This window comes from Zonotrichia albicollis, chromosome 2, assembly GCF_047830755.1.
Source record: "Zonotrichia albicollis isolate bZonAlb1 chromosome 2, bZonAlb1.hap1, whole genome shotgun sequence".
In the NCBI taxonomy this organism is placed as follows: Eukaryota; Metazoa; Chordata; class Aves; order Passeriformes; family Passerellidae; genus Zonotrichia; species Zonotrichia albicollis.
The window spans coordinates 107,865,243-107,893,013 of record NC_133820.1 but is presented as its reverse complement, the minus strand read 5'-3'; the positions used below and the strand labels follow the sequence as shown (position 1 = coordinate 107,893,013).

At 36.2% G+C, this 27,771-nt stretch overlaps 1 protein-coding gene across 3 annotated transcripts in view; it reads left to right on the top strand.

The window, feature by feature from the left end:
• NLGN4X (neuroligin 4 X-linked) overlaps window positions 1-27,771 on the top strand; it is a 159,686-nt gene that overhangs the window by 22,472 nt on the left and 109,443 nt on the right. For all 3 annotated transcript variants that reach the window (XM_005487531.4, XM_005487533.4, XM_074535978.1), the window contains exon 2: window positions 6,812-6,895. The gene's annotated coding sequence lies outside the window, so the exon portion shown is untranslated. The remainder of the gene's footprint in view (window positions 1-6,811; window positions 6,896-27,771) is intronic.

The window sequence follows — 27,771 nt, the reverse complement described above, 5'->3', positions numbered from 1 at the left end:
GCAGGGCAGGGTCTGTCAGCCAGGACCTGTTCCCCCCTGGTCAGGAGCAGGACAGCCAAGGGCACTGGGGCAGCTTCAGCCCTGGGCATCAGGACCCTCTCTGGTGGGTCGAGGCCAGGCTGGGCCGTCGGCCAACTTAGTGAGCCTGGCTCAGTGAGGCCGCGTCTGGGAAGGGCTGTGGCGAGCTGTGTCTGGATCTGTGGGACCATGGCAGGGCCAGGCAGGGCTGTGGGGAACTGTGCCCGGCTCAGTGAGGCCATGGCAGTGCAGGGCAGGGCTGTGGGGAGCTGTGCCCAGCTCAGTGGGGCCATGGCCGGGCAGGGCTGGGCTGTGAGGAGCCGTGCCCGGCTCAGTGAGGCCATGGCAGGGCAGGGCAGGGCTGTGGGGAGCTGTGCCCAGCTCAGTGAGGCCATGGCAGGGCTGTGGGCAGGGCTGTGGGGAGCTGTGCCTGGCTCAGTGTGGCTGTGTCTGGGCAGAGCTGTGGGGAGCTGGTGACCGGCTCTGCTTCAGCATCTCCAGGCTGGAGCTGATGGGGGTCCAGGGTCCTGGGCAGGTCAGGACCGGTGATGTCCTCAGGGACATTCTGTGTTGAAATGCTTTCTGAAAATGTTTATTCTGGAGAGGCAGTATAGATGGGTCACGTTCTGGGAAATGTCTTAGTGACATTTTAGGTTCATTCAGAAGAACTGGTAAACACCATAGAGGTGAAAATGAGTAAGAGCTCAGTTTTCAAGAGAAGAAAATCTCAGAACCTCTGTTGCTGTCATTCGGGCCCTCGTGCTTTGTATCCTTGGCATTGTCCACTTACATCAACACTGAGCTGGAATAGCCTCCCCATGCATGTTTTGTCCACCTGAAAGAAGTTTCAATAGGCTAGGAATGGAAATTTATGCAGCTAGATAGGTAATTCCCTAAGGGCAGACAGATTGTGATGCACTGCTTTCACCTTGATATCTGGGATTGCAATTTCTGTTACCTTACACTGAATTTTTATGGAATGCATGAAAACCAGTTCAGTGACTTAACCAGCAATGATAGTATCTGACACATCATTTATGGAAAGATTGAAATGTTTCCACTTCTGAGAGAGTTTTCACGTATGAGTTTTTTATTTAATGAATTTTTAGTTATTCCAGTCTTTCTGGCTGTGAAAATTTTAGGAAAATATTTTCCTGAACCACTAGGGTCTTAAAAAAATCCTAAGGGTGAAAGGTGTATTGACCAGTTTGCTTGTACATAAGAGAGGCATATATAGTGTTATCAAAGGTAATTGCTTTACTAGTTATAACTTTGAAGTGACAGAGATAATTAACATTACCTCCAGCAGAGCAAGAGCCTTGCTGTAATAGCTGTTTAAGTGCCTTTTCATACATTTCTTGCTGTTAGTCAGAAGCAGAAATACTATTAAAAGGCCTAAGGAGACTTAACTATTTACTTGAAGTGAGAACCAAAAGAAGATCTGAACTCCATGCCACTGGGTGGATTTTTCTGTCTCCTATTCATCTTATTCCCTATCTGCAATCTCTGAATGCTGTACCTTGACAAGTTTGAGGGCTATTATGTGGAGCTCTTGCTGTTCCTTCTGAACTTTAGTTTCAATATGTCTCAGCATGGTCTTGAAGCTCTCTTTGGATTTTGTTTCTTTGACTTGAGTTTTGTCGTTAGTCTTTTTTTTTTTTTCTTTTTTAGTTCAGATTGATTTTCCCCTCTGCTTTCTGCTGTCTTTCTCCTTTAGCTGTATCTCGTCCTCCTTTTCCTCCTCCTCCTTAATCTAAAGCTTGGCCTTTCTCTTGTCCGTGGCTTGAGATTCAACCTTTTCTTTTGACACAGGCTGGCACTCTCCCCTTCTCTTTGACCTTAGACTTAACATTTCTTATGTCCCCTGGTTTTTCTGTGCCTTGTTCTACATGCTTTTTTAGGCATTGTTACTTTCTTAGAGTTCCCCTAAGGGGATTTATCGTTCCATTTGCCATTCAGAATTTCTTAACACGGCAAATTACTCTCTTCTGCATCTTCAGCATTTCTCTGGTCTGTGTTGCTGTTTTGGGCCTAGGCTTCATGAGTCTAATTCTTCCTGACTTCTCATAGCAGTTTGCAAATTCTTCAAAAGATTTGTTTTGTTTTGATTCAAAGTGAGTCTAAAGTCTTTGTTTGCAGTCTGCTTGTTGTATTTTGGGTTTGTTTTGGTTTTAGTGGTTTTTTTGGCTTTTTTTTTTAGCCTTGGTTTGTTTTCTTTTTTGTCTTCAGCATTTTTATTTTTTTCTTGCAACTTTTCAGGTTTTGACCTGTAGTATTAATTATTGGCTTTGTTTGGAACCTCATTGCACCAATATTGTCATCCTTTCATCCTTTGTTTTGTAATGAAATATGTATTATATTCTATTCAAATATTTGTCTTAATTTATTCTCCTCATGAAGGAGGAATTTTTAATCTTTTTTGTCTACTATATCATGTATGATATCTTGTTTTTTCGTAGGTGGTTCAGGATGTTTCTGATGTAGCTAACATGAGAAATTAATCTCTTTTGCCAGTTGTATTAACAAAAATTCATATCCAAATAATTCTGAAGACAAGATGATTTCTCAATAAATGTTAGTACTTTGTGGGAAAAAAATAAGCATTATTGCAAATTCACATCGCTTGTTCTGAGCTGCCATCTTGCCTTACACACAGCTTCATTTCTCCTCTCCATCTGCATCCTGTGGAGGTGGCCTCAGCCTTTCCATTTCTGTTACTGCTCCTTTGCTGCTGCCATGGTATCTTTGGTAGCAGCCCATTTTCTCTGAAGAGCAGTCTCTGTTTATTGTTTGTGTTAGGCTGTTCTGCCTACTTCCTCTCTTCATCTTTGGTCTCTGCTAGACTTTTTCCTGCCCTTAGACCTTGCCAAGATTCATACAACCCTAATCTTTCTTTTTCTTTTTCTTGTAGTTTCTTTCTGAAGCCACCCACCTGTTTTGTGGGATATTTTACTTATTTGTGGCTGAAGATAGAGTCCCTCACCTCTGGCTTCAGAGGAGTGTCAATCTTTTCTCTCTGCTTTTCTCTGGCTGTTGCTACCACAAGAGTATCCTCAGGGGACAGGCAGAAATCAAGACTATAGGTACAGAAGGGTTCAGAAGTTCAATTATTTAAAACAGAAATAGGTGATCAGAGAATCATGAGGTATGTATGTCAGAGGTAGGAAGAAGAAACAAATTTCACATCTCTTTCTGATCTGCTCGAAGACAAGGACTGTAACTCAGAATAGGCACATTGAGAAAGAGTGTGTGGACGAGAGGCTTCCTATCTTCTGCTGTGATGCTTTTGATTAAAGTTGCAAAATGGGTTTGCAAAATGCCAGGATTTTTCTGGATTAATTTTCTCCCTTTAGGCAAAGAGAGAGTTACTGCCTATTCAGCAAAGGAAAATTACATTTCACTGCCTTTGCATTGTTTGGTACTTAATTATATTTAGTTCGAGTAAAGAAATTAAGATACCACCACTCATTTCTTGGATAAATCAAAATCAACATTAGCTCAGCTGGTAGAGCTGAAGAGTGGGCTGTTCGTTTTCTAACTTGAAGCCCACACTCTTTGACTCATGAAGATTATAAGTCTACAATTCAGGATGTCTTTTTTCTCCCCACTAAAATACAATGGAAGCCTATGGTCAGATTTAGTTATTTTGCTTTCACTTAGTTTAATCAGGGCAAAAATTATTTCATCTGCATATCTCTGATATACCTCGAGCTGGTCTGTATCTGTTCCCTGCTGTGAGATCTCCCTCTATCTAGCTTTCCTCTTGTGAACAGCACTGTCCTCCCAAACTGTCCAGGCAATAAAGAGTTGAAATAGCAACATCTGCTTACTTAATATTCTGACTTCTGCACTATTGCTTCTGAGGGGATATCACAGAACTGCCTGCATGCATTTACCCATGCTGTCAGGCACATGGTGCGATTCTTGGGGAATACTGCTTGGGACGAGGAGTTGGATTTGATGATCCTGATGGGTCCCTTCCAACTCAGCATATTCTATCACCCATTGTTTAATCACTGATTTTCTTTTTAATAGATAAAAATACTCAAAAAATTATTTGCTGTGAAATATATCCCTAGATACAATTTTTTTCAATTTAACAGTGAGAAGACCTTATTGTGAAAATTTTCAAAAGAAAGAACTTGTTATGAAACTGAATTGAAAGTGAAAAGGGTATAAACACTGTAAAAGTTACAGGTTTAAAGATGTGTTTAAAGATTCTAAAATTGAATTCAAAAGGGTACATTTTCTTAAAGGGACTTCATGAAACTATCTGCTCAAACAGAAGTTAATTAAAATAGTCCAATAGTTGTGTTGAACAAATTTGAGCATCAAATACTAAAAAAATGTTTTTAGTTCATATTTAGGTATTACCAGGATCTGGCAGAAGATTTAGGAATAGCTGGAGAAAGTGGGTCATCATGTTCAAAACAAAACTTTTTTTTTTTTTTTTTTTTTGTAAGACAGAGATTTTTCTTTCTCAGGTAGACTAAGATGACTGTACATAGTGACAGAATGTCAGTATTACTGGGTTCTTGTTGTATCACCTATAAAATCATAGACAGTTGTGGTAGTTCTGAGAAATTACTCAAATAAGTAAGCTTAAACTGGGTAGCATTAAAACTAGGGCCATTATAGCACCATTAGGTTTAAGTTAGAAAGGTGTCTGTGGAAGGGTAAGCAAATCTGGCATAGATTTCAGAAAAAAATATGCTTAGGGGGACTGCCAGGATCCCATAATATTTCTATTAAAATTTTGTAATTATGAGGAAATCAGTTTTCACAGATATGAAGACAACATAACTCTTTAAAAAAGAAAAAGAGTCTTTAGACAATGCCTATACCTTGTCTAAGTGCTAGTCTTAGTGCTAGTCTTTTAATGTGTGCCTAATGCTTCCTGATAAAAAGGAAGTGCAGCATTTGCTGTTGCTTTTTTTAAAGCAATTGACTCTTAGAGAGATAAAGTCTAAACAAGAGCTTTTAAAGGGACATTGTGATTTACTAAAATACATAAAATTTAAATTATAACCCTAATAACCTACAATCAAATTCAGTTTGCCAAGGACAACTAGAAGACAGTGTAAGATAATGTAAAGGTGAAAAGGATAGACACATAGGTAAGGAGTTAAACTTGGAAAACCTAGTTCACAAATAGTATCTTCTTCATTAATGCTTTAAAGCTGGAGACCATTTTGGTACCATGGAGAGACAATAAATGCATACCCTGTAATTACCAATAAAGCTGAGTTCTTTCCTCCTCTATTCTTCTCTCTTTTCTCCTCTCTTTCTCTAGCAGTAATTAAGCTATAAAGGATGCTGAAACAAAGAAATGCAGGTTTTAAATAACTGAGAAGGGAAGCTGTGTTAGCCTTAGTGGATTTTCACTGCCATTGACAGCCATTCCTTAAATCCTTCCTTATTTCTTATATCCTAAGTTTAATCGCATACTACTGTTAGTGAATTGGAATGGCTGTCAGTCTACGTGAGCAGTGAAATCTCCAGTAAAAGTGCCACTGTCATATGGAGAGATTTAAGGCATTACCATAGCTTGGAATAAAGATTGTCCTAAACTTCAACATCTGATTCCTCAATGGGTGTGTATGAAAAGCCGCAGTGTTGCCAGACTTCCCGTGCAGCAAGTGTCCAGATGGACACTTTGACAGTTTAGCTAGGGTGTTTCACACATTCCTTATTCATATTTCAGAATTTCTTCTTTTCAGATGTGTGTTCACATAGCCGTCCACTGGTACTTATTTCCAACTTACAAAGATAATCACTGTGTTTACGCAGAATTGAGGCCTCTGTTTGCAGCTGTTGTAATAAATTGCACTTACAGGGAGTGGTTTGGTTGTAGAGAGTCACACCATTCATGAGGAAGTATTCATTGTGTTTAAAATTGCAGAATTTACAATCTGTGTGCTGATCAACTTAATGAAAAAAAGAATAAATGGTAAGAAGTGCCAATGCCTTTAAGAGCAATACAGAGAAACACAGAGTGCATGTTTCTCCTGCAAAATGTGTGCAGGGGATGAGTAAATCCCATAAAGTCTGCTGGCTTTGGAGGGAAGACAAGTATTTAAGGTATTAAAGTCTTGAAAATACTAAAATTACCTGAAATACGTTTCTTAACACTATTAAAAAGGGTTTTAAATCAAAGTGTCTCAAGATACTTTGACAGAACAGACTGTTGGTAAATACTGGAATTTAATCTAAACCTAACATGGATAGATTATTCAGAAATAGTCTATCCATTGAAATGTCATTTCAAGTATAAACTAAAGTTTTCAATTACACATAGGAAAGAATAAAAAATAGTAAAATGACATTTAAAATGTGATTATTTAAATCAAATTGAATATAATTTTATGTATTTGGCTATTGAAATTTTATATTTGGCTATGCATAATATATATTTTGAGAAATATTTAAAACCAAAGTGTTTTGTTATGATTTCTTCTGTATCTTGGATTTCATAGTATTTACTTGCCTTAGCAGGTTCTCAAAATGTATGCTTTTGTGGTATACAAGTTTAAAGACAATTCTGTCTTTTTAGCAGTGTTCAGTCTGCAAAGAGAAAAAAATATTGCTAATAATTTTTATTACAGAAATCAATACAGTCTGGTTATTGTATTTATTGTGTGGTTATTAATATTGTGATTTCTCATTTTGTAATATTGAAAAATAGCATTACAGGTGATTTACTAAGCAACCACTTTTTTACCATTTTTGACTCATGTATTTGCATTTTTTTTCTTCATTTGCTGAAGAGCACTATGTATTTTTTTCTTAACAGGAAAATTTTCTGCTGTAACTAAAATGACATCATGCTGCCTCCAGTGGGGGAATGCTGAAGCCTTCTCAAAAATACAGCACAGTGGTAAGTACTAAAAGTATGTTCATAACAATTCCTTTCATAACTCTTCCTTACAATAAGAATATGTAAAAGAAAGATAGCAAGTCTCTGTTGCTGTTGTTCTTAAATGTGTTTGAAATATCTTTGCCACATATCCATTTAAAATGTTTGTTTACCCTGTGTTCATCCAATGAGACATGGAATACAGTACATCCTAAGCATTAGCGCTGTTTATATGCTTACTTATGTTAGGCATGAATTGTTGTCATTTTTCAGCTCTATAAGTACTGAATGATACCAATCAGTTTGTAATTAAAAGACATGAGATTAAGCCTGGCTGTTGTGATGCTGCTGCTCAGTAAGGTTTGGAGGTTCCAGGCCACACTGTACCAGACAGAGCTGTCTGTCTTCAGTTTGCAAGACAGGGTTGGAATCCAGAGTTCTTATGGGGCTGTACTGAAAAGAGGCTTGGTTGCTGTTTCATACTTACCATAAAGATCTATTTTTTCCTCTCAGTTGTTAGCAAAATATGAGAGAACATATTTCAATGTATAGCATGTACACAGCACATGTATGTATGTGTATATCTATGCACACAGATATATAAACATTCTTATTATATCAATATAAAATATGTGATAAGGGTTTAATTTAGAAATCTATGCATAGAATATGTTCTATTTATAAAACACCTTAATCTAATTACCATTGTTTCATACTGTGCCTGACAGATTGATTAATGAGAAGGGAATGAGATGTACAAGTGACCAGAAAAGTTTCTCTGGTGCAAATTCTTCCTTTTCACTTTATATTATCCAGGAACTTTGAAGCAGATGTAACTTTTTCTGTAATCATTGCACCAGCTGTAGTACAATGACGTTTCCATTTCACATTGACACTGGGAGAGAAGGAATAATTCAAGGAGAAGGAATAATAAAATATCTGATGTGATAATAAAGTTGTGAATAAGCAATAATTCAAAGTGTGACAGGTTAGTTATGAAAATTGAAGGTACCATTATGTGAAGTGTAAAATCCAGATAAAGAAAATAACAGCTTTGAAAATTTCTGTGATTTTTGCATCACTGAACCATGTTTATTCCAATTTGTATCAATTTACATGTAATTGAATAAAACGTACTTTATGAACAGGAACCTGTTTAATAGTTTAGCATCAACACTGATTGTGGTATTAGCTGAACTCTTAAGAGTTATATAGTGACTAGTACAATATGCATGAGTGTCATACATAGAATTCAATTACTGACTCTACTTCAGAGAACTCATGACATTTTTTTCAGGAATGAGGCAAGCAACTGATATAAAGAATACAAGGCTTATATAAAACTGAAGTCAAAGTTTAAATAATGACTTTATTTCTTTGGAACTAACAAATTGTGGCACATTTGCCTTGTCTGGCATTAGAATAAGCCACAGCCATGTTCCAAGAAAAGAAATTCTCATCTCCAGATCTATCACAATACACTGGGATAGACCACAGAAGCTGGGGAGAGGATTTTGAAGGGGAAACTGAGGGATGGAGGGATTTTAGTTTTTTCTGTTTCCTCAGCATTTTGTTTGCTCTTCATAATGCACAGCAGGAAAGTCAGAGAGGAGGAGAAGAAAAGGAAGCAAACATTAAAGCAGAAAAATAGATGGAGCCTATTGATGTCTGGCTTTTAACTCACACTGCAAGTTAGTGAACATCAGAAGCCAACTGCGCCTTTTGAAAATTTTCTTGCTCATCTAAGGTGATAATTGGACTATGCATTAAAAAAAAAAACAAAGGAAAACGAGATTAGAAAATGAAGTTATAAATCAGCATAAAATTTATTTCTGCTTCTCTGCTTGCTAATTTTCTGAAGTAGCCACAAATATTTGTATTCAACTAATAGCCCTGAGGTACTCTAAAATACACAACAGAAATACAGAAATATTTGTTAATTTTTTATTTGTCTAGAAAAGGTTTGCATTGAGATTTTTTTTCAGGAGAAAAATGGAAATGGGTCTGAAGGCCTTCAGGATAATTCATAATCCAAGCCAAACTAACCTCGAAGTTGTATTTTCAGCAAAAAGTAGGGATCCATTTGGATAAACAGAAGAACAAAAAAATTCCAAAAGATAACTAGGGATGATAGCTTGGACAGATTTTAACTATAACTTTGGCTATATTGGACTCTTATATTTAAGAGAAATACAGAAAGAAATCCCTACACCTTGAACTCTTTAACTGCTTACTTGTTATCTTTCTCATCCATAATTCTAGATAAAATTCTTCAACATGATAGACCCATTATCTTTCTCAAGAACAGAAACCATCAATTTATGTTTAGAGTATGCAATGTGTGTTTCCTGGAAATGCATATACAATATAGTATTAAAAACTGAAGCAAATGAGTGGCCCATGCTTTGTCCTCAGATTTTGATTGTGCATCAGAAATATAAGTGAGTTTAAATGGTGGGATTTCTTTCTAGGATACCAACCTGACAGCTGAATGTGCAGATGGAGCCCTGTGGTAGTCTGTGAAGTGCTGTGTCATTCCTTTGATGTAGCCACATACTGTCAGATTCTTGATCACGTTCTGACTCTGATCAAACCTTCTGTCTTGTATCATTTATGGTAACAAATGTGAAGGAAAAATAAACCCTTTGTATTAGAAGACAGGAATAAACCGTTCCAGTTTAAGTCTTGGGAATTTTAGGAAACAGATCAACTCTTTATTCTCTGAGGAAAATCAGAGCACAATACAATTCTCATTCTTAGAGCTGTCAGAGCTCCTTAGCTTACTTTTCAGCTCTTGGGATTCAGATAAGAATTTTTGCCTTCCTCTTGTCAGGGTTTATGACTGTACATGAAAGTACTCTTAGCTGAGCAGTCCAACCTCTGGTTAAGCAGCATCTTCAACTCCTCCAGTTTTCTTTTTAGGCTCTCACTGATTTTATACTCTTAGGTGGAAGAAAAATCCTCCCCTGCATTTCCTCTGTCCTGGTGAAATATCTGCACAATTTTAGCATGGAAATCCATCAGTTATGTCAGTTCCTAAGACCGAGTTATCATACTTGGGCTCTGCTAATTTTATAGTGTGCATTCTTCCTACCAAGTCTCTCTTAATTTTGAAACATAGAAAGGAAGGAAAAAAAAAGAACTCAGTTTAAAATTCTTCCCTTTTACAAAGATAGAAGGTGTGTTTTCCATACTGAAACATAAGTGATAAGCAAGAGCGACTGATGAAGTTACCAGTTGAACCCAGATTGATGGTCTGGTTATGTCAGTTAATTGAGGCTGATGCTCAACATTTCAGTAAGTTTCCAAATTGGAAACTGTACTTTCTTAAAAAAAATCCAGTAGTGTAAATTGAATTTAACACCTACTGTCTGGAAATTTAACCAGACTTTAATGAGAGTTTGTCTAGATTTTGTTGTAGGATGTTCCACAGCTCTCTATGCACCTAAAAATTTGTTTCCAAGGAGAGTATCTGAAATCCTAAATCCAGTGTAGGTAACTGTTTCTCAGTTGGTCTAGGAAAAATAAATTAAGTTGCATCATCTGCTTTGCTGTGAGATGTTACTGGTAAATCTAATGTTAACAAATCCATTACATCACTGGTGTTAGGGTGTGTGTTTTCCATTAAAGGTAGAGGCCTACTGTGAATAGTGGAATCAAAACCAAATCAAAAATATTGGATTCTCTAATGGATATAAATAATCCTTGTTTCCATTTGAATTCAAAATGATGTATCCATTATTTCTTATTCCAGTATTTGGTTATGCATTTCAGTATGACTGACCTAAAGTATCTAAAAGTAGGTAAACTCTAATGATCTCCACCAATATGAGAATTTCTTAAGAAACCAAGTGAGAAATGGAAATAGGAAGCATTTTTCAAATATAACTAAAATAATAAATAGCAAACACCAAAACTTTCCAGGTCATTAAATTTATTTTCAGGTGGCAATGTATTGGAATAATTTTCAAGCTTCTACCTAAGTTCATTAGCTTTTTTTAAAAGCCTTAGGAGGATAGTTAATTTTCTAAAAATACAAGTCATGATTATCTTAAATCTTTAAGACCAAGGCACTGTTCTTATCTAAGTAATGCTTCCAGAAATATAATTGTTTTTGTAGAAAATTAATTTGAACATAACATTACACAAAGTATTGTACAATAGTAATAGAGAATGGTTAAAGTAGTATAATTTCAACATTATACAGACTTCATGGATGATGACAATTCACTGAATCATCACATCATGAGCAATAAGTAAACGTGAAATAAAAAATAATCACACTGTTTTTCACGGACAGCTCATTTAAAGTTTAGTCATGTTCAATTCAAAGAACCAGAGTGCAAATTTTACTATCTCAGTGTTTAAACGTGAAAATGCTTTATCACTGTGACTAATATAATTTAAATCTACTGTACTGAACAACAGGTAATGACGTTATATCTATTATATCTTTTTCTACAGGGAACTCTAAACTCTTAAAAGAAGTTCATGATAACCCAGTGTTGTTGGGTTTTGGGTTTTTTTTCCCCCTAAGAATAGTAAAGCTTTTGAGAGAATGATTCCAGTGCAAATGAATTACAGGCAAGCAGTTTTCCTCTTACTGTCAAGGTTCAAAACACACTGTATCTTCATTTTTAACCACAGCTTGTTTTGTTTGGACAACTCAGTAGTTGATGGGAAAGAAAGACCATCTGTATCTGTTAATAAATATCCCATTACCTGTTCTTCAGCAGTTAATCTCACTCAGTTTTCATATAAAAGGAACGGCTCTGTGTAACAGCAACATCTTGTGTCTTCCTGGTATCTCTATGACTTAATTTGAGCCCTGCATCCTCCAGTTTCTTTTAGAAACAACTGACAGAAGATGGTTTCTGGGATCATAACATGGGACAGCGATATCATACAATACTTTTTATACACGTTGTAGTCTAGGTTTTGAAACCAAGGGCTACATTGATGACTGGTGAAAACCAGTAAGGAGTGATGTCTCTCAAAGATCCATACTGGGACAATGCTATTAAATATCTTCATCAGTAACATAGACAGTAGGATTAAACGCACCCTTGGCAAGTCTGTGGATGAGTGGTGCAACTGATTCACTTGAAGGAAGAAATGCCATCCAGGGGTGCCTCAACTGGCCAGAGGAGTGGGTCCACGAAAACTTGATTAAGTTCAGCAAGACCAGTATAAGGTCCTGCACCTGTGTCATGGCAATATCCATTACCATTAGGGGCTGGATGGTGAATGGATCAAAAGCAGCCTTGCAAAGAAGGATTTGGAGGTACTGGTGGATGAGAAGTTGTTAATAAGTGAACAATGTGTGCTTGCAGCCCAGAAATCCAACTGTATCCTGGGCTGAATCAAAATAGGTGGCGAACATGATTGATGGAAGTGATTCTGCCCCTTTATTCTGTTCTGGTAAAGCTCCACCTTGAAATGCTACATCCAGCTCTGAAGTCCTCAACACAAGAAAGACACAAACATGTAAGAGTGGGTCCAAAGGAAGGCCACAAAGGTGATCAGGGGACTGGAGCACCTTACCTGTGAAGACAGACTGGGACCATTGGAGTGGTTCAGCCTGGAGAAGGTTCCTATGAGACCTTATTGCAGCCTTTCAGTATATAGAAGAGATGAGAAATGTGGAGTCTTTTATCAGGGCCTGTAGTGACTGGGAGCAAAGGGAAATGTCTTTAAACTAAAAGAGCATAGATGTAGAGGGGCTGTAAGGAAGAAGTTATTTATTGTGAAGGGTGGGGAGATGTAGGAACAAGTTACCCAGAAAAGTTGTGGATGCCCCATTCTCAACTCAAAGCCAGGTGCTCAAGGCCAGGTTGGGTGGTTTTCAGCAACTTGATCTAGTGTGTGGCATTCCTGCTCATAGCAGGGAGGTTGGAACCAGATGGTCTTCTTAAAGGTCCCTTGCAACCAAAACCATTTTATAATTTTATTATATTTCTGTTTTCTCTGTATAATATCATACAGTGCTTGTCTATGCATGTTTATAAAACATGCAAGTGTATTAAGGTAAATGGCTGAATATATATAGAACAGATTGATTTTAACACTCATATAGCACTAAAGGTAGCCCTGTATGCACCTCAGCATCAGAACTAGAATTTGCAGATAAAGTAGAAAACCAGTAATGATGGAATCACATTCTGGGTGGGGTTTTGTGTTTTGGTTTTTTGGATTTGTTTTTTTTTTTTTTTTGGTTTGGTTTAGGTTTTTTTTCTGATTTTTAGAGAAATTATATTACAGTGAAACCCTTCTGGGTAGTGCCCTTAGCATAGCTATTTGCAGCTGATTCCATGATTGTGTGCCATTGCCATACTTTGAGATTGTTTATCAAACAGCACATGAGAAGAATTAAGGTTTTTGGTTCTTTCAGACAGATTTGGGTTTTTAAAAATAGGCTTTTAGTACAGTTTTAGGAAAAAAACCCCAAACTTCCAGCACCACTCCAGAGGGCCTGGATATCCCATGCATTCTATGTCATATCTGCTAAAATACTGAATTATTTCCATTCTGTGCTAAATGCGAGTAATCCACCACAATTATGCTAATCACTGCCCTGAAAACAAATTGATACAGCTGTTGAGTGACTAGGGAAGATGATGGCATATTTCTTTCTTGTTTGAAAGAAAAAAATAAAATGTTTTTACCAGCAGGAAGCCAAACTGCTTGTAGAAATTACTTAGAATTGAAAATCACTATTTGATTCTGAAGGTAAATATGTTTGTTTGTATATATGAATATGAAATACATTTAGCTTTAATTGCATGCCAATTTAGACCCAGATAGCTGGTATTGTACAGAATTTTTGGAGTGTTATTTTGCTTTTATTTTCTATTGATGTTGTGGAAAATATATATGTGTATATATATACACATACACATAGTGTTTTCTATTGTATCTTAAGTATGGAAGCTGAAATTATCTAAACCACTCTTTCTAAACCAGGTTTATTATCAACATCCTCCACACATTTCCTTTCATATATACTGCTTTGCATTCAAGTTTTCTTTTCCAAGAAAAAAGCCAGAGAAAGGGAACACAACACAAATATGGTAATATTGTTATCCACAACTTAGAAAAACTTCAGAATATCTGAGTGTAGGTGAAACTACTCAGGTTAAATAAAATCAGATTCTGTCACCTTTCATTATAGGTTCTATTTTTTATGAAGATGTATGAAGTAGTACTCTACACTTTTTCACCTGGTTGCAGCTGTATTAATGGCCTTTCTGCTCTCACAGCATGAACATGAATTTAAAGCTCACACAAGTATTTACAGAATATTAGAAAAAACAGCCTGAATTTTTATGTTTCAATAGGACTTAGGGAAATTACAGAAAAAAACTGGTGCCTACTTATAATCTTAAAAAGCTGTATTTTTTCTTTGTGTAAGAAATCAATGACCTGCGACCAAATATCTATTAAAATTGTGATTTGTCTCTTCGGTGTGTAAACAAAGCTCTTTTATCTGGAACTAAATTACACCTTTAATTCTAATGTAGTTTGTAGTCAGTGGAGTTAATTATACTGAAAAACTGTGTTGCTTCTATAATTTGAGGCTTTTTGCTTGGCTTTTAAGGTACGTAGGTGATATTTCATATTCTGTATTGTACCATTGTGACTGCTGTTACTGGTAGACATGTGTCATGAATTTGATTCACAAAGATGAGATGCAAATGCTTGAAAACTGTGAATAATGAGGTACAGTCTATTCTTACTTAAACATCACCAAAACAAGTTGCAGGTATCCCTCCTCGAGCAGAAGGGTTGGACCAGATGAGCTCCAGAGGTCCCTTCCAACTTCAACCAATCTATGAACCTGTGATCTTCATTTAAGAGCAATTAAGTTTTTCTTTCCATAGATTTAAAATAACAGTATGACCCTTTCTCTTTCATTATATTAAAGTATCAAAAATGATGGAAAATAATGCAAACAGTTATGCTACAAGTATAAATAATGATGCTGCGTCACTTGAGAAGTTAGGTGATGAATAATTAGAGACTTAGCATTTCTATTGTGAATACAGTTCTATTTAAAAGAAGAAAGTTAAAAGAAATATACTATATTTCACCAAATGAAAGAGAAGTAAATACTTTAAAGACTATTGAAATAGTTTTTATTTAATAATTTATTACAAAATATTAGTGAAATACAACTCATTGAGTGGCATGGTGTGAGGCTACAATGCAAAGTTCAAACAATGGCAAAACTAGAATCTGTTTTCATTAGAAGTCATCAAAACTAAAATGTATAAACAGTGAGGTAATAAGCTACATAAGGGTACAAGAAATTCACATCTGATATATCCAGTATCAAATGTATATTAATTTGAAATCAGAATTCATTAAAGCATATTTATCTGAAAACCAAAGCTTTTATGATAGTGCAGTCAGTAATCAATCTGAGTTTATTAATTAACAAAGCAGGAGTTTCAATAGAGGAGTTTGAAAAAGAAAATGGATGTATTACAATTTCACCAATGAAAATTGAGGCTGCAACACAGCAGTCACAGCAATTACACTAACAGGTCATTCTCTTGGCAGCCTATTAGTCTTTTGGAATATGGATTTTCAATGCTGTTAAATATTAGTTTAATATTAGTGCAACTTTCTCCAAGCTTTTTAAAATTTAAATATTATCACAGTATGCTATGAGGATAACTTTAAAAAAAAGGAGTTAAAGAGTTATCAAAACTTGTGTTGATTTTTATTTAAAAACAAATTGAAACTCATTTGGCACAGAGTTCCTTTTCTGTGAAAAAATATGTCACGGGGAACTTAATTCCTTAGCTGAAGAATTTTTCCCTATATCTGTTTATGGTTTATTATTTGAAATCTATATGCTGGAGATCATCAAAATCTGAAAAAAATTAAATAACTCAGTTTCTTTTTTGTTTGAAACACGAAATATGTCATCAATATTGCCAGAATGTGGCAATAACACTTACCAGTTTGTATTATTTGCAGTGTAGCTCCCATGTCCAGAAATACAACCATCTTTGTGCAAGACTTTAGGAAAGATAATTGTTGCAAATATGCTGAAATTCATGCCCAGAGAAATAATCAATCACACCTCCTGAATGGTTATCTTTAATACCTATAGAAGACTGTATTAAATTCCAAAAACGTGCTTAGCACCTTGCCAAGGTGATAGTTGTATCATGCTTTTGAGCAGCAGCAGCTATCTAAATAAAGGCAAAAAGGAGATTTTAATTTCTTGTTCTGAGAATCAATAAGAATACTGCTGGAAAAACATATGTGCACTTTCCCACCATTTAAAAATAATTTTATACAGCTGCAAGCAACACCTATAGAAGATGGATCTTTTTCTCTCATGCCAAAGAAGGCATTATGGAAGGAATTATTTTGAAGAATAAAGTATAAATCAGATCACACAGGAATTACTGACATATCTCCAATATGAGGTAGAATAATCTTCTCCTCTCTCAAAGGGATTTAATTGTCTGCCCTGACCTCCATCTGTTCTATTAATTGACTGCATTAGTTTTTGGTAGATATTTTTGGTTGGTATTATGTTTTATTAGTGAGATTTCTTGAGATGATATAATAGAAGCACACAGGAAGCTGTAACTCCAGCCATGTGACAATGTATATTTTTTCTCAATCCTGACCTAAATCAGTTGACTGAGGGCAGGAAAAAATAGATCAGTCCTTCCTAGTCAACCTGGCAGCTGCAAATTTTCTTCTGTTTATTTTGGTTTGGTTTGTTTTCTGTTTTGTGATTTTTTTTGTTTGTTTTTCTTTTTTTTTCAATGTCATCCCATATAGATATGATACAAGAAAGAAAAGAGAAAGAAAAACCCACCCAAAACCAAATAAGGTAAAAAAAAAAAAAAAAAAAAAAAAAAAAACAGAAACCCTTTACAAAATAAATGAAATAAATTTCTTCTACACATAAAAATAAATTTTCATTGATTGATTTGATGGGCGTATTACTTTTCCTTTATACAAAAGGAAGCTAAAAACAAATGACCAGGAAGAAGAAAGGAGTCATAGGAAAGAACTATAATTTGGAGAAAAGAGAAAGATTTGAGAATTAGAAGAGAACTGAGAGGGCTATATGCAAAAGAGGAAAAGTATAGAAGGTACCTTTTTTAAGAGGACATTTTCAATCAGGGAAGAGCAAGAGTAAGATGGGTCTTCAAAAAGTACCATGGCATAATGTTTTGTCATGGAATCGTATTGTTAAAAAATATTTCTCCTCATATTTTAAAATGTCCATGTAGTTTTGCATTCTTTTGAACACAGGTAGAGTGTGCTAAACAATATGATAGTAATAATAAAAATAATAGTATTGTATGGGTCTTGTTAGAAAGTCATTCATAAATGTTACTCATTGCAACAAAAAAATCAGGAGGAACAATTTTTTTTAAAAATAAATAATCCAAATATTTTTAACATAATACTAGTTTTCCACAAGCTTATCACTTCCATGTTGGTCAAGGTTACTATTTCGTGAAGATGGCAAAACTAGATAAACTTATTCTCAGAGATATGATTTTACACCAGGGAAGATCCACTGCAACAGTTTTTAAAATAACTTAAAGGTGGCTATAACAATAGGTGGGAATAACAATATTAATGGCAAAAATAATAAAAACAGACGCAGAAAATAAAATTATTTGAATGGCAGGTGAGAAAATATCTGCATTTTAGTCTTAACTTTTTATACGGAATTTCCTATCAATGGATGCCACATTATCTTTGATAAACTATCAGTGCAATTAATGATAGAACAAGACAAAAACTTGTTAAGAAACTTATAGCAGAATATGCTTTTCCTGATTTTAGTCATGAGGACTTTGTTCATGTATGAAACAAACAGGAAGGTTATGAGCCTTTTAAGTCTGTGGTTATAAAGATAATTCTGTGTATATTGGTAAGAAGTGAAAGAAAGAATCATCTTGTTACAGCTCAGTTAGGACAGTTAGCTGTCTAATCTAGACTAATCACTTGGGCTTTTCAGCATAATCTTCAGGATGCTTTCATACTGGTTGACTTCAAGTAATATTTGATGTCAAACACCTGTGCTACAGTAGGGAGAACTGCTGCCTGAAGTGTGTGCTTCTGGGATAGACAGACAATCTGACTTTTTCATATACAGTTTGGGAAACGAACATTTGCTTTAGTGTTTGTTTCCAAGGTAGAGAAGGTACCTGTTCATTGTCCTAAGCAAAGATGGAAACATTCCATTAATTGGAGTGAAGGGATGAACAGAAGGAGAAATGGTAACTTCTGTGTTTTTCGTTCGTTTCCATTTCCTACTCAGTTACAACTCTACACATTACGAAGCAAATATGATATATTACCTTAGATTTCTGAAAACCCATTGATGCAAGAAAATATAATTAACTACATGTGAGATGGCTTTGAAATTTCCCATGTAGTAGAGTGATAAGAATTGTCATGCAGATAATTTTGGGATTTTTTTTTTCTAAGAGAAAACATCATACCTTTTTCTGACATTTCTCTTGGAATTGTTAAAAGACCATGAAAGATGGTTTGATTTTTTTATCATTTGGGAGTGTGGGATTTTAAATGGAGGACCTTTTTCACTGAACAGAAAATTACCAGAAAAAGATTTGATATCTTTTCCAAGCTTACCTTTCTTGCTTTTTTGGCATGTTAATCAGTGGTGAGAAAAGATAACTCTGGTTCTGTCCATGAAGTTACATCTTAGTCAATAAAACGGTCCGGGTGCTGTTCTCTGCCCCTGAGGCCACATAACACAGTGAAAATCTTTCTTAATAAAAAAAAAAAATAAAAATAGCTGTCTGTTGAAGAATAAGTCTGGCCTACTCCCTGTTTGTGCCTGTGCACTGGCTGGTAGGTAAGAATACTGGGGAAGGACAGTGTTGGAGTCCATGCTCTAGCCCTGTCTACTTTCCTGCTTAGACCCTGAATTCCAGTGCTTACTGCATTGGCCTGAAAACAGCTGAAGATAAGACTTCTGTATGATAATATTATGCTTAGCTTTTAGAAGTCCATAGTATGTGATATAATTCACAGCTCCCAGTACTTATGTCGGCTAGAAAGTTAAGAATCTCTTCCTTCATTATTGAATTCAGCGTAGACAGGACAGTAAGCAGAGTATATGCCAGTTTCCTCTAGGCAACCTTTTAAACTGTGTTTGCAGGGAAGAGGGAAAGGCAGCAGGCAGCACAGGAATGGTTTCATTGAAGTTGTTTAAAATCATAGAATAATATAATATTTTTCATTGGAAAAGTCTTCTAAGAGTCAGCATTGCCACACTGACCACTAAACCGTGTCCCCAAGTGCCACATCCACATGCCTTTCAAATGTCTCCAGGGATGGTGATTTCATCACTTCTGTGGGCAGCCTGTTCCAGTGCTTAGCACTCTTGGTGAAAAAAAAATTCCTAATATTTAATCTAAATTTCCCCTGCTCCAACTTGAGGCTATTTCCTCTTGTATTATTCCTTGTTATTTGGAAGAAGAGTCTGCACTCTGCCTTGCTAGAGCGTCCTTTCAGTATTTGTAGAGAGCAATAAGGACCACACCTAAGCTTCCTTTTCTCCAGGCAAAATAACTCCAGGTCCCTCAGCCACTCTTCCTACGACTTGTATTCCAGCCCTTTCACCAGCTTCATTTATCTAGCAACATGAATCTAGTGAGGGATTCTGGTGATCCCATTTTTCACAATATTTTGTGGAGACTTATTTTGCTGAGACATGTTCTCTCACCTCTTAAATATAAGGGGTTCATTTAGCAGGTGAAAGCCCACTAAGTTAGGAGGAAAGCCACACAGAAAGAGAAGCTGGAGGACACTCCTCCTTGTGGTGGTGAAGTTGTCCACTTTCAAACAAATAAAGAAAACTAAAGGGGAATATTTACCTGATAAATCAATTTCATGATGTAAAAGCCTAGTAAAGTTAATTTCCACTCACAATTTTTATTTTATGAAATAATTCTCCTACAAACTACATAAGGCTCGCTTGACATTGAGAATATCTGTCCAAGAAAATCTTTGTTTTATGGGAATCCAATGTTAGAGACTTCTCATAGTCAAAGTCAGTCAAAAGTGTCAGTCAAAGTGTAAGAAACTCAGAGTGAAGTTTTTTGGTCCAGGGAAAATGCTTCACAGAGTCCTCATAGCTATCCCAGCCTTATTTGAAAGCTAATGTTTGTAACTTGGAAGAGGGAACAAAGGGTTTAGATTTCTTCAGGTTAATGAGGGTGGCCACTCAACTTCCCCATTGCCAGAATGAATGCATAATTGTGACATTATCATATGAATGAAGGTTGTATCACCACCTGGTAACTGAACCAGGTAATGCAATGAAAATGTCCTGCCTGTGCCTCCTGTGTAATTAATTCCTAAGAATTTTTATAATAAAGCAGCAACTTTTTTTGGCCATATAATATATTAATGGTGTGTGTGTGTGTGTATTTACATGTGTTCATATGCCCAGCTAGTTTAAATTGCTTTTCCCACCCTCTTTCTGGTTATTGTAACATTTTTAATGTATCCTCTTCTGAGACTAGAATGCCTAGAGGGAGATATCAAATTCTAATCATTAAATAGCCTCAAGAGATCAAATTGCATATCAATCAGTCCCTTAGACAATTTCTCATTTGGTTCAGATGAGAGTTGTAGTTTCTTTCATCCTTGACAAAGGCATGCACTTCAGTTCAGTGGAGAAGACAAGAAAGGACTGAGACCTGTAAGTTTCTTTGTATAATATTTAGACAAAACGTGTTAGATTTCATTAAGAATTTTTCTTTTCAGTCACTTGATCTTTCTTACAGAAGAGGAGTTAAGACTCATTCCATGTTACAAATGCTTTTTTTTGAGATCTTGAAGTGGTAGTGAGTAATGAACTTTGATGTTTTTGAGGGTTTATTCAATTTATTAAGGCCTACTCTGTAAGCCTCATGTATCAAATACTGATTTTTTGTGTGCATATATTAATTTTTTTTTTTATATCCATAAATCAGTGGTTTGCACCAGGCCTTAGAGATTTTACAGGAACTTTTGCTTTAAAGAAACTCAGGACTGAACATTCTGTTTCAGATCATAATATTTTTATTTTTTTAATAAGACATCTAAATTTAGGCAAAGAAAGGTGCATAAAAGAGACTAAGAGAGACCCAGAGTGTGCTACATTTCTTGTACAAGGTTATATCAGAACTAAAAGCTGGAAATTATGCCATCAGTTGTGCTAGACTGTACTGATGCTATTTTTGTACATTTCCCTAGAATATGTACTAGAAACGTAGCATTTTCTTTAGACTTCACAGCTGCAATTAGACCACAATTGAATAGTTACTGTCATGGGAAACTTAAATTCAGATCACAATTTGAACTGAATGGAACACACCTGTAATTTTGGGATTATTACTTATTTCAGGCTTATGTTTGTAAGGAGTTTATGTTTTTCCCTTCTAATATTGAAACCTTATGTTTATTTGCAATCATCATCAATTTATCCTAAGAAGCAGCAAGTATCATAAAAATTGTCTAACCACTGAAATTCTTCTGTACTTACATGTAATAGTAGTTGAAATTACCATTCAAAAGGTCAGCGAGATAAGTGCAACTGTCTTAACTGAGAATTCCTAGTTAATCTTGGGTCCTTTTGGCCATACAGTTTTTTTATCATTTTAAATACAGAAAAATATAAGGGAAACCATATCTGTGATTGTTCAACAAACACCTCCTATAATTAGATTGAAACAGCTGTTTTTAAGAATGCTGAGGTTAATTTCTTTTTTTTTTTTTTTTTTTTTTACTTGGAAAGTAGTGATGATCATGTGTTTTCTTTTTCTCTGCTTGCTTTTCAATTTGTTTTTATTACTGGGAGAATTGCTGTTTTCAAAAACAGTGTAGGGACCACACAGCTTCTTCCTATAATCCCACTGTTCTTTTTGATAGTGTATGATATTTAGATATTCCGAATAAGAGTGAGAAACAATGATATGAAAGAAATGTGTGCCCATTTTCTGAAAAGCAAATGGTGATTATAGTTTCTAACCTGAGGGATTTACTGACACTGTTGTCCAAGCCTATCTGAGCCTACTTCTCTCACTTGGAGAAATTAATGGAAGGGTAAATGCAACATGTTTTTTAAACAAAACCCAAACGTTTTTAATTCAATGTTTGTATGTCATTTGTATTGCTTTTCAGGCTTTATTTCCATATTATTTTATTTTTTTTAAACTCTACCTTTATCTTCCATGATTTCTAATCATACAACTAAGACCAACTTCAAGGTCAGTCGTGATGTTTGTGTAGCTGGCATTTATTTTCAATTTACCCAAGAGTACATCATAATTCTTAAATTTGTATCACTTTCTTTTCAGTTTAAACTTTAAATCTTAAAGAAATTTTTGACTGTGACTTCATAAGTTATAATTCCCAACTAAATAATTCTGTGAGACATTATTCAGACACTCGTCCCTAGATTATAATGGTAAATTAGTCTCATGACCCTTAGGGCCAGTTAAAGGAAAGAGGAAGAAATAAAGGGAGAGGAGGTGCAGTCTGTATGCCTCTAATGTAAATTAGGCTTTTGGCGTGTTTTTCACCCTTGCACAGCCAGCCCTTCCCCAGGAAGTGTGTTGGGGTGACAGGTACTGAGAACAAGTCTCAGACAGCACTGCCCCACCCCTCCTCTCGTCACCTTTCCTGTAGCAATGCTCGGCATGTTTGAGATAAAACACGCTTAGATCAGGTTCTCTACAGGCAGGATTATTAAAAGTCTAGATTTTGGGGGTTTTATTTTGTTTTGAGGGAGGTTTGTGCGTTTGTGTGTATTCTTAAGAATAATTTAATAATAAATATCTTATTTGAGTTGGGAAAATGCTTACAAAAATACAACAAAATAAATATATACATGCTATAGAAAAAAAGAATTTCTTGTAAAACTTTGCTGCATGTTAATTTGAAGCCAGACATCACTGTAATTACACTTCTGAGATTCAAAAATATCTTAGGATTGGCCAGTTTTCATAAATAAACTTTCTACCAATTTTCTAGGTAATCCAGTCTAGAAGGTGGACATTATTTAATGATTGGTGTTCCTTTGTGTTGTTCACTATTATTTTGTCTGATATTTCTGAATAACTTTATGTAGGATAAGAAAAAATGAAGCTTAGCTAATTTCAATGTATCAAGAAAGTTCTAGAAGCTCAGAAAAAATCCCTAAAGAAGTTATAAGTGTTTTGGGTTGTTAGTTTATTTGAAAGATAGTAGATAAACCCAGTATGCATTTACTGATATTTGGGAAAACTGTTGTTTCATTATTGAATGAACATTTAAATACAGTGACTATTCAGACGTTGTAGTGCTGATTATGAGGTAGAGGTGTATTTAAACCTGCTTTGGGAAGAGTTTTACAGAAGAAAATTGTGTCATTAGTTTTCTGCAAATATTTCAAATTGTATGGACATATTGCTAAAAATTAATAGCAATATGTCCATACAATTTTAAAAAAATTCTATGCCTTGGATAGTTTTTATTTACAGTATCATACAACAACATCACTTTATTATAGAGATTTATATATGTTACAATATGATAATATTCTAATTGGTTTTGTTTAAAAACAGTCAACCAAACACACACACAGACATATGACAAAGCAACAAAAATAACCCAAAAAAGCAAGCCATACATATCCACTTAATAACTTTCAAAATTACTTATTTCAAGGGGACAAAGGGAATGGAAAGAAGAAAAAACAGTTCATGTTCTTGGTAAATGAAATATTTTTTGAGTCTCCATATTCTGTAAAATACATTAAATACTTAGCAAAATGTCAATATGAGGAGAATCTGAAATTTTATTGATTACATAATTTGTCCGTTTTTTTCTACTGACTAGCTGGTTGCTCTTATATTTCAGCTAATCAAGAGCACTGTATGCTTTCAGAATGTCTGTCTAATGAAAGGGATGTGAGTCTTTAACCCTGACTCTCTATTGAGGTCTGAGCTATGTACATGCCCAAGAACTCCCTTGGGAATATGAGCAGAAGGGAGGGCCAGAGAATAGATGTGGTCAGTGACTGCAAGCTGAGGTGTACTGTTCTGCATTAGTTGTATTAGATAAAGCCTGGGAAACCCTGGGATAACTGCAGAGTCTTCAGTTTCCTGTATTGATATAATTTATATTTCTGCTTAGTTTTCTTGTAACTGAACAAGAGGATCAAAAAATAAACTTGAAGTCACTTCAGTTTTTTATTCTACACTGGAGCAAAGATGACTTCTAAGCCATGTCTTCTATTTCCCTAGCAGCTACAAAATGAGTGCAGAGCTACTGACAATGTTCTCAGGTTGAAAAAGTGGTAACTGCATTCCTGGAAACCTTCAGTTTAGCCCTGAAGGTGTGATTCATAGACTATTTAAACATCTCTAAGAGTGTCTTGGGGCACAGATTTATAAACAAGAACAAGTGGTATTTCCAGACACACATCCATGTTAACTTCAATCTGCATTTTCTTCAAAGGCCATAAATGTCTCATTAGACTCAAGTTACGCTCCTCTGCCAATAACAAAATCCTTGTATGTGATTGTATCTGATTTCAGATCTTCCTTGACTTCTCTGTGTGGTGTGCTACCAGAAGTTGTCATTTTGAACTGAAAATTCTTATTTGGATTGACTATTTTCGATTGTTTGAATGAGTGATACTTCCAACTACGAATTTTTTGCAGGCAGCTTGTATGCATTTTTCTAATATTTAAAGCAGTAAATAAAAATATGGAAAAAGTAAACACTATAAGTGATAATAAATAAAGACATGACAAGTACATGTCTTCCTGTAGACTCAGTAAGTAAAGGCATATTAAATAGCTGACTGTATACATATAATTCAACATCATACCAGTTTTGATATATCTAAAAACCTTTCTAGAATGTTTAGTTTTCTATTTAAGATTAATCTCTAATTGAAATCTGTGACTCTCTATTTACATCTTCCAACATTTTCAGTCATGTATCTAATATCATATCATAGTCATCACAGTTCACAATTTAATAGGCAGCATGACTTCTTCCTTACCTCTCAATATTATTATTGAAAATTATTTTCTGTGTCTTTGTGTATGAGTGTGTATACATTTCACATGTGAAACTAACCTTAGGAAAATTGTCATTTCTCTAGTAATGTCAATAAACTGAAATGTGTGATATTTTCTGCCTAATTGTGATATTTTCTGCCTAATTTTCTTACCTAAACAAGATATTTTTGCTTCCCTTGCCTCAGTCAGAGTTCTTTGCTTCAGTATAATAGCAAAATCAGTTGTCCCCAGGATGGCCAGCTCCCAGAGCTGGAAGCTGGGGAAGTATGGAGAGCTGAGTGAAGCCCCGTTAATCCAGGAGGAAATGGTTAGTGATCTGCTACTTATAGCAAATTAGACACACATAAGTCTATGGGCTCAGATGGGATACACCTGAGGAAGCTGGTGAAAGAGCTTTAAACTGCTTTAAACCACTTACCAGCAGTCCTGCTTAACTGGAGAAGGTCACGTTGGTGGAAAACTAGGAAATGTAATGCCCATGCACAAGAAGGGTCAGAAGGATGACCCAGGGAAACACAGGCCTGTCAGCTTGTCCTTGATGCTGGGGAAGGTCATGGAACAGATCATCCTGAGTGCCATCACATGCTGTGTGCAGGACAGCCAGAGAATCAGGCCCGGATGATACTCACAAATGGGTTTACCAAAGGCAGATCCTGTTTGACTAACTTGATCTCTTTCTGTCATAAAGTAACTTGGCTGGTGGATAAGGGAAAGGCTGTGGATTTTGTTTATCCAGACTTCAGTAAAGCACTGGATACTGTCTCCCACAGCATTCTCCTGGGGAAACTGGCTATTCATGGCTTGGATGGGTGCAGTGTTCACTGGGTGAAAAACTGGCAGGATAGTCAGGCCCAGAGAGTGGTGCTGAATGGAGTTAAATCCAGTTGGCAGCTGGTCAGCAGTGGTGTTTCCTAGAGCTCAGTATTGGGGACAGCTTAATGTCTCTATTGATGATTTGGAGGAAGGGATCACATGCATCCTCAGTAAGTTCACAGATCATACTAAATTGGATGGGAGTATTGATCTGCTGGAGTGTAGGAAGGCTCTGCAAAAGGAACTCGACAGGCTGGATTGACTGAGATCAGTTCTCTGAGGATTGATAAGGCCAAGGGTCAGGTCCTGCAGTTGGGTTGCAATGCTCCAGGCTTGGGGAGCAGTGTCCTGAGAGCTGCTCAGCTGAAGGGGACTTGGGGGTGCTGATTGAGAGCTGGCTGGATGTGAGCCAGCATGTATCCAGGTGGCCAAGAAAGCCATACTATTTAGTACATCACATTTTTTTACAATTGCATATTCTCTCTGCTGTATCAGCTGAGGATTTCCTTCATGTTGTCAGTTTTGGTTCTCTCCCTGCTGGTAATATGTTCACTCTTGTTTATTTGTCATTCCCATTTTCTTTTCTTGCTTTTTTTCCTCTTTTTTGCTTGCTGTTTGCTCAAAATTTTTTTTTTCTATCCATCTTTCGTCATTTGGATCACTGTGTTTCCTTCCACCTTGTCTATTTTCTTAGTGCTGCATTCCACATTTCTTAGAATGTCATTACAAACTTCTGCAGTGTGGGTGTCAAGGGAATAAGATCTGTTGCTCCTCTCAAAGCACAGATATAACTGGAAAATCTGATTTGTGCTGCATGATCAGTAAAGTGTGCCAAAATCAGGATGGGACAGAGCAAGAGGAATGCTACTCAACATCAACCACCTGCTGCCGATTTCCATTGTTAAAGATGGTAGCAAAAATCAGAAGGGAAAGTGTTGCTTGAGGAGGAATTTTGAGAGACCCATTGCTGGCTGACCACTCTGAGTGCCAGGAGCAGCTGAAGTGGGGCTGTCCATGGGAGAGGGTGACCCAGGAGCCGTGGGCACTGCACAGCTGGCAGGGCAAGACTCTGAACTTGTACGGCTCCCTGTTGAGGGTGGGCTGAGGACAGGGACATGTCGCAGACATTTTTTCACAGAAATCCTTTCTTTGGGATTTGTGCATCTTCTGGGAAGCAAAGGCCCCAGAAGAAGAATGTAAACAATGGTTATCGGCTGCTGTGAAATGTAGCAGGTGCCCCTGTGACTGGTTCAGGTTCCGTGTTTACCATTAAGGGCCAATCACAGGAGCAGCTCGGGCACAAATTCCCTGGACACAGAACTTTGTTATTCATTCTTTTCTATTCTATTCTTAGCTTAGCAGCTCTCTGCAACTTCTCTTCATATTCTTTTTAGTATAGTAATAATGTATTATATATCATATAGCAATAAATCCAGCCTTCTGATCATCAAACAAGATTCTCATCCTTCTCTCACTATGGAGACCTCCTCAGGTAGCTGTAATAGGGACAGGACTCTGCCACCACCCAAGAATTGTAAGGCCAGGGTGAGGAGTCAGGTCCAAGGTCTACCTGGAGACCCAGTGAGGCCAAGATCCAGTCTGGGCATGGGGTTGGGTGTAGGGCTTCCTGCATCATAAGTTAGGGACTGATGGCCCTGGTGGTGCCCCTGGAGACATGGAAATTAGAGCTGTTAATGATTTGTCCCTCAGAAGTGGTGCTGAAATTGCAAGTCCTAGAGAAAATGTCACTAGAAATTTTAGTCCATCACACGTAATATGTATCTGGTAATTTTCTGGCCTCTGGTGTTCTGGTGTTTCAACAGTTTTGTGGTAAGAGTGGCAAAATGAAATTCCAGGAGTTTTGAGAGAATAAATTGTCATTCAGATTATTTTCCATGTCTGAGTCCTGACTGAAAACAGGACCTGCTTGTCCCCTTAAATATAATTTTGATATATACGTGTGTGTTCATCCTACCAAAAATAAGGTATCAGTGTCATTTTCTTATA